This window comes from Dermacentor andersoni, unplaced genomic scaffold (assembly GCF_023375885.2).
Source record: "Dermacentor andersoni unplaced genomic scaffold, qqDerAnde1_hic_scaffold ctg00000042.1, whole genome shotgun sequence".
NCBI lineage: Eukaryota > Metazoa > Arthropoda > Arachnida > Ixodida > Ixodidae > Dermacentor > Dermacentor andersoni.
In genome coordinates this window covers 896,392-907,892 of record NW_027314756.1, presented here as the reverse complement: position 1 = coordinate 907,892, position 11,501 = coordinate 896,392, and the positions used below count along the sequence as shown (strand labels likewise).

The following is an 11,501-nucleotide window of genomic DNA, read 5'->3' as shown; positions in this document are numbered from 1 at the left end:
AGTATGCAAGTTTCTTCATTTAATTTTCTTAAAGTAACTCAGTGAGAGCCGCCTTCCTGCAGTGTGGAAGGTTGCAAAAATAGTTACCATACCAAAATCAGGTGACACATCTTGCCTGTCTAACCACCGGCCAATGTCTTTGATATGCACGGGCTACAAACTACTAGAGCACATAATCTTGAAACACTTAACAGAATTCACGGAATAAAACAATTTAATCCATCCAAACCAGCACGGTTTTCGAAACGGTTTATCAACAGTAACCCAACTCGTGGAAACCCTTCACGACTTAACTCAAAACGTTAATGAGCAACTACCGGTAGACGTAATCTTTATGGATTTCTCTAAAGCGTTTGATCGTGTTTCCCATGTTAAATTGCTTCACAAAGTTAACCGCCTGCTTTGTAACGACCCTCTTGTTCGTTGGATCAATGACTTTCGGTCAAACCACTCCCAATGCGTAGAATACAATGATCACCTTTCTGATGATGTCCTTGTTTTGTCCAGCGTTCCCCAGGGCTCTGTTCTGGCCCCACTTCTATTCTTATTGTACATAGATGGATATAACAAACCAAGTCGACGTCACCATTCGCCTCTTTGCAGACGACTGCATTCTTTATCATACTGTGCGTAACCACGAAGATCAAGCAAAACTGAACAATTCCCTAAATAAGGTAGTGCAGTGGTGTGCAGACTGGCAAATAGTGATCCGACAAAACTGTCTGCATGTCGGTCACAAACACAAAATCAGGTCTGCAGTTCCCGTACGGTTTCAACGACACCATTCTCCAAAGCGTCACCCAGTATAAATACTGAGGCATAATCATCTCATCCGACCTCAGCTGGAATGCGCCCATACAGCACGTAGCTAAAGAAGCCCTGAACGAACTGTTCTACCTCAAACGCACCTTATCGCATTCCACCAGCCATACAAAGCAGCTTGCTTACGTCAGCCTTATCAGACCAGCACTCGAATATGCCAACATAGTGTGGTTTCCACATTCCAAAAACCGCATTCATAGGCTGGAACGCATACAAAGAAAAGCTGCCCGATTTATCTATAATTGTTTTAAACGCACAGATTGACCAACCGAACTTCTTTCTCGCGCAGGTCTCGCTACCCTCGAAATTCGAGCTAAGGTTCAACGACTAAAGTTCCTATACTTAGTATTACACACTGCGCTGAAGTTGGATTCCGCCGCCTTTCTAAAGTACAAACACACCAGACCGACTCGGCATAAGCACGCTTTCACGCTAGAAGAATTTCTTTATAACAACAATACTTTTTTCTTTTCATTCTTTCCGCGAGCTGTCCTAGAGTGGAAATGCTTAAAGGGAAGCTGAAGAATCTGTCGAATTCAATAAGACGCTCATATGCGGATGCGGGAACCTTTTAAACCATGGAGGTAAAATTTTGGGTTTTTGAAGCTCGGTACCAAACTACCTGGCACCGCGCTTCATGTGTAGCGACAGCGGTCGGTTACTAGTGTTGACGTCACGAGGCGCCCGACCAATCACAGGCGGAAACGAGACGCGCGAGCTGGGCGTGTCCGCTGCTGCACTTTTCGTCGAAATAAAATATATTTGCGCTTTCTTTCGCTCAATTTCGATACGATATTCGAATTCGGAGGGTTGAAAACCATTATGTACAGATGTTCACTCATTTTTTCTGGAAACCCTGCTATTACTGCCCAGCCTACATTAGAAACATTCACAAATCATTTAGAAGAAACAGTCGCGACCACAATTTAGTGTTTTATTTATTTATCCTAAGTTCTTTTTTTTTTTGCAAGAGCAATTGTGTGAAGACCAATGTGTTACTCAATAAATGTAAGTGCCCATGTTTCTCTATGCTAACTCCTTGTTTGTTCAGTGTTTGCTCATATTGTACTTTTTTGGTAACCATGTGCCCACTCCTGTAATAATCCCTATCGGGATTGGCAGTATTGTGAAATCAATAAAAATAAAACTATGTCAGTCATGAAAGTGAGGCGGTAGACCAAACGCATCGACTATCATCAGAAGTTATGAAAACCTGTGACAAACCGGCAGCTTCAAGAAACAGCGGCGGAGGAGTCCATCTTTGAGTCCTAGCATATGCACGGGTGTTCAAGCATTTATTGCCTCAAACCCTCATGCTAGCGTGCGGGATGTGGCCGCCGAGGTACCAATTTCCAAGTCGTCAGTTTGGAAGATTTTAAATGACTTGGCCTTTCACCCGTACCACCTTAAACAGCACCAGTGCTTTGAAGATATGGACCAGTAGAAACCTCCAGATTTCTCGAATTGTGTCCTCACAAAAGCCGATGAGTCACCTTAAATTTTGCGTAACATCATGTGCACAGATGAAGCCAATTTTCGCAGAAACGACTAGATAAATTTGTATAATGCACACTATTGGAGGGACTCCAATCTACACTGGGTAAAGCGCAATCGGCACCAGTACCAGTGGTCCCTCAATGCGTGTTTCGGAATTTCCGCCGGTGCTATAATCGGCCCCATCTACTTTAATCACACAGTGACTGGACAGCGTTACGTGAACGAAATTCTTGAAGGATTGGTGGACGAGTTTCTCATCGAAATCCCGCTGTACGTCACGTCTTCCACTTCTGTGGTATCAGCGAGATAGGGCGCCCGCACACCGCAGCAGCCGAGCACGAAACTGGCTGGATGCGACTTTTCATGCGCAATAGATTGGAACGCACAGGCCTGTAATTTGGCCTGCTAGGTCACCTGACTTCTTTCCACTCGATTTCTTTCTTTGGGGTTTCGCGAAGGATCGTACTTTGATGATCGAGACGGACGTCAGATTAGTTCAAGGCAAGGGTAACGGATGTCAGCCGTAGAGTTCCAGCGTCGGTAATCAAGAAACCCACTCAAGGTGTGATAAAGCGGACACAGTACTGCGTAGCTGCAAAAGAAGACCTATTCGAACATGTCTTCTAGGCTCGTGTTCAACGGAGCGCCTGCGTTGCTGTTCGGTTCATACTGGGACACTCTACACTTTGCCGTTGTTTTACTTTAGTCCGTGTGGCCTATCATCTTGCTATTTCTCTGCCTTCGTTTTCTTTTCCTACGCTTATCGCACACGCCCAGTGTGAGAGATCAGCCAAAGGTGAATTTGCAGCTAGTCCTGAAAGAAGTGAAAATTCTCATAAGGAAATGACTAAAACCAACCTATGAATAACTAAAAAATATCCACGAAACAACTACAATTTTCGCCTCAACTTGATTTCTTTTTCATTTTAAAATTCTTTTTATATTCCCTCCTTCCTGAAGAGTAGGCAGGCGTTCGGCGCCTCTCGATGGCAGTGGCCAGCCTGCCTTCGCAACATTAAATTTCCATCTCTGCAATGCATATGCGTTCCCACATCGAATAATAATAATAATAATAATAATAATAATAATAATAATAATAATAAGAAGAAGAAGAAGAAGAAGAAGAAGAATCCTCTGGAGTGTTCAGAAGATATTTCCTCTGTTATATCGTGCATATTACTCAGTACGACAGCAATGGAGGCATTACTCATTCTCTGCCTTTATTCCATCCTCTTCTTCCTCCACCTTGGGCGGCTTCAAGCGCGCGCCTTCTGATGGCGCTGCGGTAGGCAGCGACACCTTATATAACATCCTCGAATGCGTTCTATGCGCGTGAGTAGAAGAAAAAGAAGAACGTAGCCTGCCTCGTGCATTGCGCACCCGCCTCCATTCTGTGGGAGCTAACTAGGCGCTTTGGTCCCGCAGTACTTCATCTAAATAATCCGGCGAGGTTTCTTGGGCGCCGACTAACGAGAACTCCTGCTTTTCCGTCGAGCGATACTCTTGCGACGCCTCCTGCCAATCAAGATGCAACGGCCTCAGTCCGACGCCACGACTTCGCACCAGGATGCAAAGACGACTGGCCACGGATTTCGCCACGTTGCTCAACAAGACGACGGCTGCGGCCGCGTTCAGGCATCAGCGACGGTGTCCGCACACGGCGACCCTCGGTTTCAACCTTCTCGTGGGTGGACGAAACGCGGCATGCATCCCGGGGTCTTCCCTTCTGGCGGCCGCCACGTGTCGGCGTTCCATTTGCCCGGAGGCGCTTGCTCGCGCGTCTATAACGGAACAGCAGACAGGTGAATATTCTGACGTGTTCTCTCAGCCAAACCATAGCATTTCTGAGAGAGATAGTTTAAACGTATCCTTCATGCAGTGCTCTGGCGAGAGGTCGCACTCGTGTCGGTGGCACCGTACACCAAGGCCCGCGGCAATTGTCGGGCCAAGCAATTTTAGGGCTATTTCGAATACTTCTTCTCACGTAGCGCTAATCCCAATAGAAACGCTCATGTCCTTCGTACATTGGGTGCGCAGGCTCCTTTAACCTGTTAAGCGGGCATGTTGAAACTTGCATAAATGTTTTTCCTGCGCAGCAGAAGGCCAAACACAAAGAGAACACATGCGACACTGCGCTCACCTCGTGTGGACGTGTTCTCATTGTGGCAGCCTTGTTTTATTGACATTAATCAGCAGCGAAAGTAAGGAGATACCTTTTGGTTGTAACTGGTTGTTTGGCATTGGCAGGTTGTTTCTGCTTCGTAAAACGTCGAAAATCACGTTTGGGTGACATTTGCTCTTGTGAACATTTCTAGCTTAATGAAGTAAGCGCCCACGAGCTAAATGCATGTTATTCGATTAGGCCTTTAATGAAATAATAATTAAGAAAATATCAATTTCACTTAATACTTTATTGTAATTTGAGCGTTTAGCATTGAAAGTAATTATGCGATAGAAAAATATTATAGAAGAGGACAAACAAACTGTCACGAACTTTTTAGGCGCAGTGATGCAAATATTCTGATTTATTGCAAAATCTTAACGTTTCAGCGGAAAGCACCACCAAGGAGTCAACTCAAGAAATTCTGGTCGCGGATCTGCTGCTGCAATCTCGGCGTGGCTTCTCACTCCAGCTTCAGCAACCAAGGCGACGGTTCACAGGAGGCGGAACGAGCTCGCAGCCGGTACAGCGTGTCATCCCGGGCGATCTCCACACCAGCCCCGCGTTGTCGAATCCTCCGCCCACCGTCTGACCATCGCACGGGCACCGCGCAGTCCTAGCCCCTGTTCCAGCGGTGGGGCTTGGCGCAAGGGCGACGCGTCTCGCTTCGAGTGCACCCACCGCTTTTGCGTGGCTGGCTCCGCGCGTGGATTCGAGAACCCCGCCGTCATCGCCTTCGACGCCCTGCCCTGTCCCACGTCGAGCACCACGAGACCTTCAACATACGTGCGGGCAGTTGCAGTTCCGCGAGGGCGAGCACTCCGCCGCCATTCTGACTGCGGCGGAGCAGTTTTCGAAGATACTTTTCAAGCAGTACAAGGACGTCCGGGCTGTTCGTTCGGATGTTATAGGCTTCCATAAAATCGGCTCTGCAATCGCCGAGCATGAATCCTGGCTGCCCTCGGGCAATTTTTCCGATGACGCGCCTCCAGAGAATTCGGCGGATGCCGCAGCGCTCCGTTGAGGCGGACATTTCTGATTTCTTTTTTTCGTAGGGATCTGCGGTAACTCGTACGGCGCTTTTACCTAATTACGGCGAGACCTTCCATTTTTTCTATGTTGTAAAAATATATTGTCACCTATGCGATGTTTGTAGTTGGCCTGAATATTTACTTTTTGGGGTGCATCGATCGTCATTGCATTGTCGGAATTTAAGGATTCCTTGTTATGATAACATGCGTGAGCTGGCATATCTCGACTTCATATATGCCTTAGTCACAATGAACAAAGCGATTAAAAGGAGAAGAGGAGACATATGAACCGCTGGGAGCTTTGTCTCCTCTTCGCTCTGCATTTTACGTCTTTGTTTTTCGTCTGCTACGTACGGGAAGTCAAGATTTATTAACTCGCTGAAATACCTACACGCTTCAGTTGAATTACTCATTACCGGGAGGGTGTACCATGAGAATTTATGGCTTCTAACTATATCTGCTGATTAGTTTTCAGTTAGGACGTCTCATATCTGACTTGAGGAAACAGTGCCGGCTGTACACTTTTAAGGTGGTCAGTCAGATGGCCAGTCCGCCTGCAATATTTTCCGAAGTGAGACTGATTAGGCTTCCTGGAGTTGCCGCTTACGGATCCGATTTCAATTTCTATATCTTATAAAAAAGAATCCATTCCCCAGATTGAGTCTCCAAAATATTTGGGAATTATGTATGGCAGAAAACAACTGGAGACCACACATAGAAAGTCTAGCGTCTAAGGCACAACGTGCTTTAGTTATGCGCCGCTGAATGAGTAACCGACAATGTCGACTTAGTAGAGATCCCCTAACGATTTAAAAAAATGTATATGCGCCCAATATTGTAGTTCGGGTGTGTATTGTTGTCAGGCGGCCCTGCTTACAAAACAAAGCCTGTGGTTCTTTTGGAGCGTGAAGCCTTGCGGCTGTGTGTGGTTCTGGGTAGATTTGTGGCTGATAATGTTATCTATCAAGAAGCGCGCCTACCAACATTGCCCTGCGGAGTTCGCATCCTAACAATTCAAACATTACTGAGATTTTACAGCTTGCCACCTAGACGATTTGAATACGCCTTTATTAAATATCCAAATTCCTTTTTTCTTGCTAATTGGCCTCGTTACCACACACCACAGATTGTATTTGTACAAAAACATTTACATTGTCTAAATGTGAACATTCCAGAGGTAATTCGACCAACTGAATCGAATCACAATATTCAGATAGCATTTGATGACAATTTCCCGTGAAACCCTCAGTTGCAATCAGTGTCGTTCTTAATAAGCTGCTGCAAGATTATCTAGAACACGTACAAACTAATAACATAATAGCTACAGACGCTTCAGGGAACAACGAAAAGGCGGGGGTAGGCATTTCCTCGCTTTCGCTTGGCTGTTCATTCCCTTTGGGACTGCAAGATTTCATTCCTGTTTTTGATGTCGAGCTTGAAGCAATGATTTTAGCGCTCCGGAAATTCCCTTCGAACGCAGTAAGTGCGCTTCTTATAACACGTTTCCCTTCTGTCTGTACTTCGCTTACAGCTTCATGCAATTCGTCAAATCTAAACACGTTTCTAGCATTAGTTCCTTCACAGTTGAATTCTCTAAAACTTGTATAGGTACCGAGTCACTGTGGATTAAATTTAAATGAAATGGCACACTCATTAGCGCGAGCATGCCTGAGTGGATCTATAATGCCGCTTCTTCCAGTAGTGGCGCACATAACAGCAATACTATATCGAAAATATTCAATTCATAGAGACGTCACTGAATCAATAATAACATCGACAGAATTTCGGCACCTAAAATTTCCGTTGAAAATTCAGTGGTGTCCATCAAGACAATCAGAAGTACTGATCACGAGATTACGCTGCCGTGTTCCTCCATTAAACTTACATTTACACAGGACTCGTCTGACGTTCTTGTATGCCTTTTTTTCTTGTTTTAATCGAATATGTAGTGCTTCAAAAGATTAAGTAAGCGTGTCAGCACACAATTCTTGGCCAATACCCCAGTGTCGGTATGAGGCATATATATGGGGCCATCATTATCGACCTGATGTTCTTACACGGGGGCACCAGCGATTACTCTGGAACCTTTGATGGCTCATGTATAAAAGCCGACGCGCTTGACCATGCCTGACCGGCAGATCAGATTTCGACGATCATCGACTGTTTTCGCCGCTATCGCTGTGTGTTGAGTGTAACTTGCTTTTGTGGGCACAAGTTCGCCCAATCAAAAAACTTCGTCATTCACAGTTATCCCACTGTATTATCCGCCATTACTACTACGCGACTATATATATATATGTATATATATATATATATATATATATATATATATATATATATATATATATATATATATATATATATATATATATCATGGCAACTTTTTAAAGTATGCGATATAATTAATAGAAACTGAAACGTTCATTCGAATTGTTCGAGAGAACCAGCTTCGCTGGAAATCGGGTTGTAATTCTGTAAGGTCGCACACATCTGCTGTTTTTCTTGTGAATATTGCAAGTAATTTACGTTGATTATACTTCGTTGCGTATAACCTCGACAATGCCATTACCTAGACTAGCGATACGTTTATGCTGCGAAGTTAAAGACCGAGTACACTTCTTTTGTTTAATAAATAAAATTGTTTGTCGCAAATGAGCATTCTTCATGTGCGCTGTACTGCTGCTACTGGGCGGGATCCGGGACGTCTGTGGGGCACTCATTGCTTTTTGTCCCTGTGTCACCATGCGATTTCATATAGTTGCGAGAAATAAATGCAAATTAAAATAATTTTTCGGGCCCCCGTGGCCCTATGTGTATTGATAAATAGGTTATGTCTGTTTAATACAAACATAACTGATCGAAGCATTTCCAGGCTCTTTCACTTAATATTGCGATAGAAATTATATGAACACTCCAGGTGCATTTTTGCGCAGTCATCACCGTCGCCGTGATTTCCAGTATAAACTCCAAAGGCGATAACACTACCGCCACGCACCGCATTCTGTACGTGCGAGTGAAAGCGTGCGAGAGTGAGCCAACGATCACGGCTCAATCTCGTTGTACTTCGGCAGCAGCGCGCGCTGTCGTGTGGACCTTGAAAGCTTTGGGGCACTGCAGTCTAGGTGAGCCGACGGCTCGTAACTTTTCGTGCGCTGCGTTTTCGGCGCTCACTTCGCGTTAAGGCGATAGACAGCAAGAAGGTCCCTTTGCTCGCTGCTGCTGCCGCGGTTCCTCACGCCAGCGTTTTGGCAGCGAGTGTCCACGGTCATCGAGTGAGATGCGTGCGTGTGTGCCTATGCGCACTGACATCATAATTGGTAATTTAGTTTGTAAGCCTGTGTTTACAAGTTTACACACACACACATTATATATATATATATATATATATATATTGTGAGCGCAACACATGCCTGACTTTCGAGTTCATCATCTCCACATATCATCAACCATTGTGCATCTTCTTCATCTGAATATATCGGCAGCAGCAGCACAGCTTGATGCTCGTGGTAGTAGCACGAGCTCGGCTAGAACAAAGAGGTTCCTTACAACTTACAAGTGGTGGACGGGGCTTTTCGTTCCCCAAGACCTCTCGCACATTCTCACTGGAGCTTCACTCGGGTCGCCGCATACGACACACGCCCTTAAGGGCTAATCTTCGTAAGATCCAGGGACGTTATGTGGCTTAGGATGGATAAGAGCATTCCGTCGTACGTCACAAGCTGTGAGATGAGCCAAAAGCATAAGTGTCGCCCGGGATGCCAAGCTATGCCGCTCCCTGACACTATTCGTCACAAAATGAGAACCCGCCGTGGTTGCTCAGTGGCTATGGTGTTGGGCTGCTGAGCACGAGGTCGCGGGATCGAATCCCGGCTACGGCGGCCGCATTTCGATGGGGGCAAAATGCGAAAACAACCGTGTACTTAGATTTAGGTGCACGTTAAAGAACCCCAGGTGGTTTAAATTTCCGGAGTCTCCCACTACGGCGTGCCTCATAATCAGAAAGTGGTTTGGCACGTAGAACCCCATAATTTAATTTAATTTAACAAAACGGGAGTGATCACGTCGACCAATTACCAACTACAGCAGCAGGCAAGCGGGACGTGTTAGTCGCAGTGGATTGCTTATCGAGGTTTGTGGAAGTCACTGCAGTGCCTTCTCTCGCGTCTAACTTGGTCATAAATTTCTGCAGTACCGCTTTCAATGGAAACACGGTCTGCTCAAGAAACGTGGCCCTTTAACCGCAGTCGTGAACTTTGAACTTACGTCCTGAATGCTGGCGTGGAATACTACATCACTTTAGCATAGCACCCTCAAGCGAATGGATTAACTGAGAGTCACAACCCGACCCTACAGGCCCGACTCATCGCTTAATGCAAGAACAAGAAACCGAAACGGACTGGGATGACCACCTGGAAGCAGCACTTCCATGCGCAATTAATGCGGCGTTTCAATCTTCTTTTGGAACTTCGCCTTATGAAGATGTCTACCGGCACATTACAAAACTGAGCGCCGTCAGAAACTTGGACACACATGTAAAAGATAGACGTACCACTACAAGACAAACCATCTGCCTCAACATTCGGGCTGAGGTACGCAAAAGGGCCCCCGACGCGCAAAAGCCCAGAAACGGTACTATGGCCGCTGGCACCGACCAGCGCCGTAATAGCAGGTCTGGGACGAGTTGTGGGTAGAGCAATACGCACAGTCACCATGCAAGAAGTTGTACGCAAAGTTGGACTGTCCTTTCCTGATCGCCGAGACACTGAGTGAGAACACGTGGCCTGTACGGTAACCGGCTAGTGATACCGGTGTGGACCAACGCAGGAGAAACAATTTTTTGTGCATTTGTATCGCCTTAAGAAAAGAGACTTTCAGCAGAACTGATGAGGTGCGTTTGTTGTTTGCTTATCTGTCTCCATTACAATATATTCCTATACAAAATGAGAGTCTGCCGGGATCCGATAGTCGAAGAGGCACTTGTACGTTGAGGATGCACGTACGAAAAAAACACTGCTTTATTCCCTACATTTCGGCGGCTGACCGACGCTGACGAAGGCCGGACCCTTGTCGAACCGTAGGAGTAAAGCATCGTTTTTCTCGAACGTGCATCCTCAACCTGCAAGCGCCCATATATATATATATATATATATATGCACACTCACTGATTTGTAGCTAGAGGGCTGTTTTTTCCTTATGTCGCCGTGAGAATGGGCACCCTGAGCGTGCGAATCAAAACTAAATGAGCAGCATAATAAGCTGCCGCGTGTTCCAAGGATTTTTCTTCCGTACTTTTGTTCACCTTTTGTTTCGACTACACGCAGTTTTGGACAGCGGCAGACGCTGTGCTTCTCACGCAGACACGTACCGACTGCTTGCCGACTTCGAAAATTATTTGGAGTGCTTAAAGCTTTACGTAAACGTGGCGGCAAACTGAACATGGGAGAGCTACAGCTGCCCCTCGTGTCCCGTGTGCCTACAAGCTCGGGCGGCAACCTTCCGCAACATTGTAGGCAGCACGGATGCACTCCCATCTTCAGCAACATGTCAGTCGGGGGGAAGGCGAGGACGCAGCAGGAAAGAAAGTTGACAGAAGCCTATCGCATTTCTAAACTTGGCCCCGAAAAGTGTGTAAGCGCGACATCGGTGGTCCTAACCAAGAATGAGTTTTAGCATCTTTAGCCGTGTTGCCGTGCATAGATAATGTGATTACCGTTATTATGAGGTGTTGTGCCTTGCGCATGTTTAGTGCGGCTTTGGGGTAGTTGTTTTCAAGAATGAAGACAAGTTGTTTGTCCAGCCATCATCCTCTCGACTTTCTCCTTTTTCAAGTTTGCTGGCATTCTGCGACTAGGGCCATCTACCAACTAGCCCAACAAACCATTTTCACGTTTAACTAATCATCCAAGTCTACCAAGCAACCATACGTTAAATACATAGCACGGACGAACAATGCTGACCTTGTACAATGCACAGTGACAGTGGAATTTTTC

The 11,501-nt window shown here is 45.9% G+C and overlaps 1 long non-coding RNA gene across 1 annotated transcript; it reads left to right on the top strand.

Annotated features, from left to right (window-relative positions):
* Positions 1–3,806: 3,806 nt before the first annotated feature.
* LOC129381261 (uncharacterized) lies at positions 3,807–5,627 on the top strand. Its single transcript, XR_011891360.1, has 2 exons — positions 3,807–4,121; positions 4,870–5,627. It is a non-coding gene; the product is annotated as an uncharacterized lncRNA (long non-coding RNA).
* Positions 5,628–11,501: the final 5,874 nt, after the last annotated feature.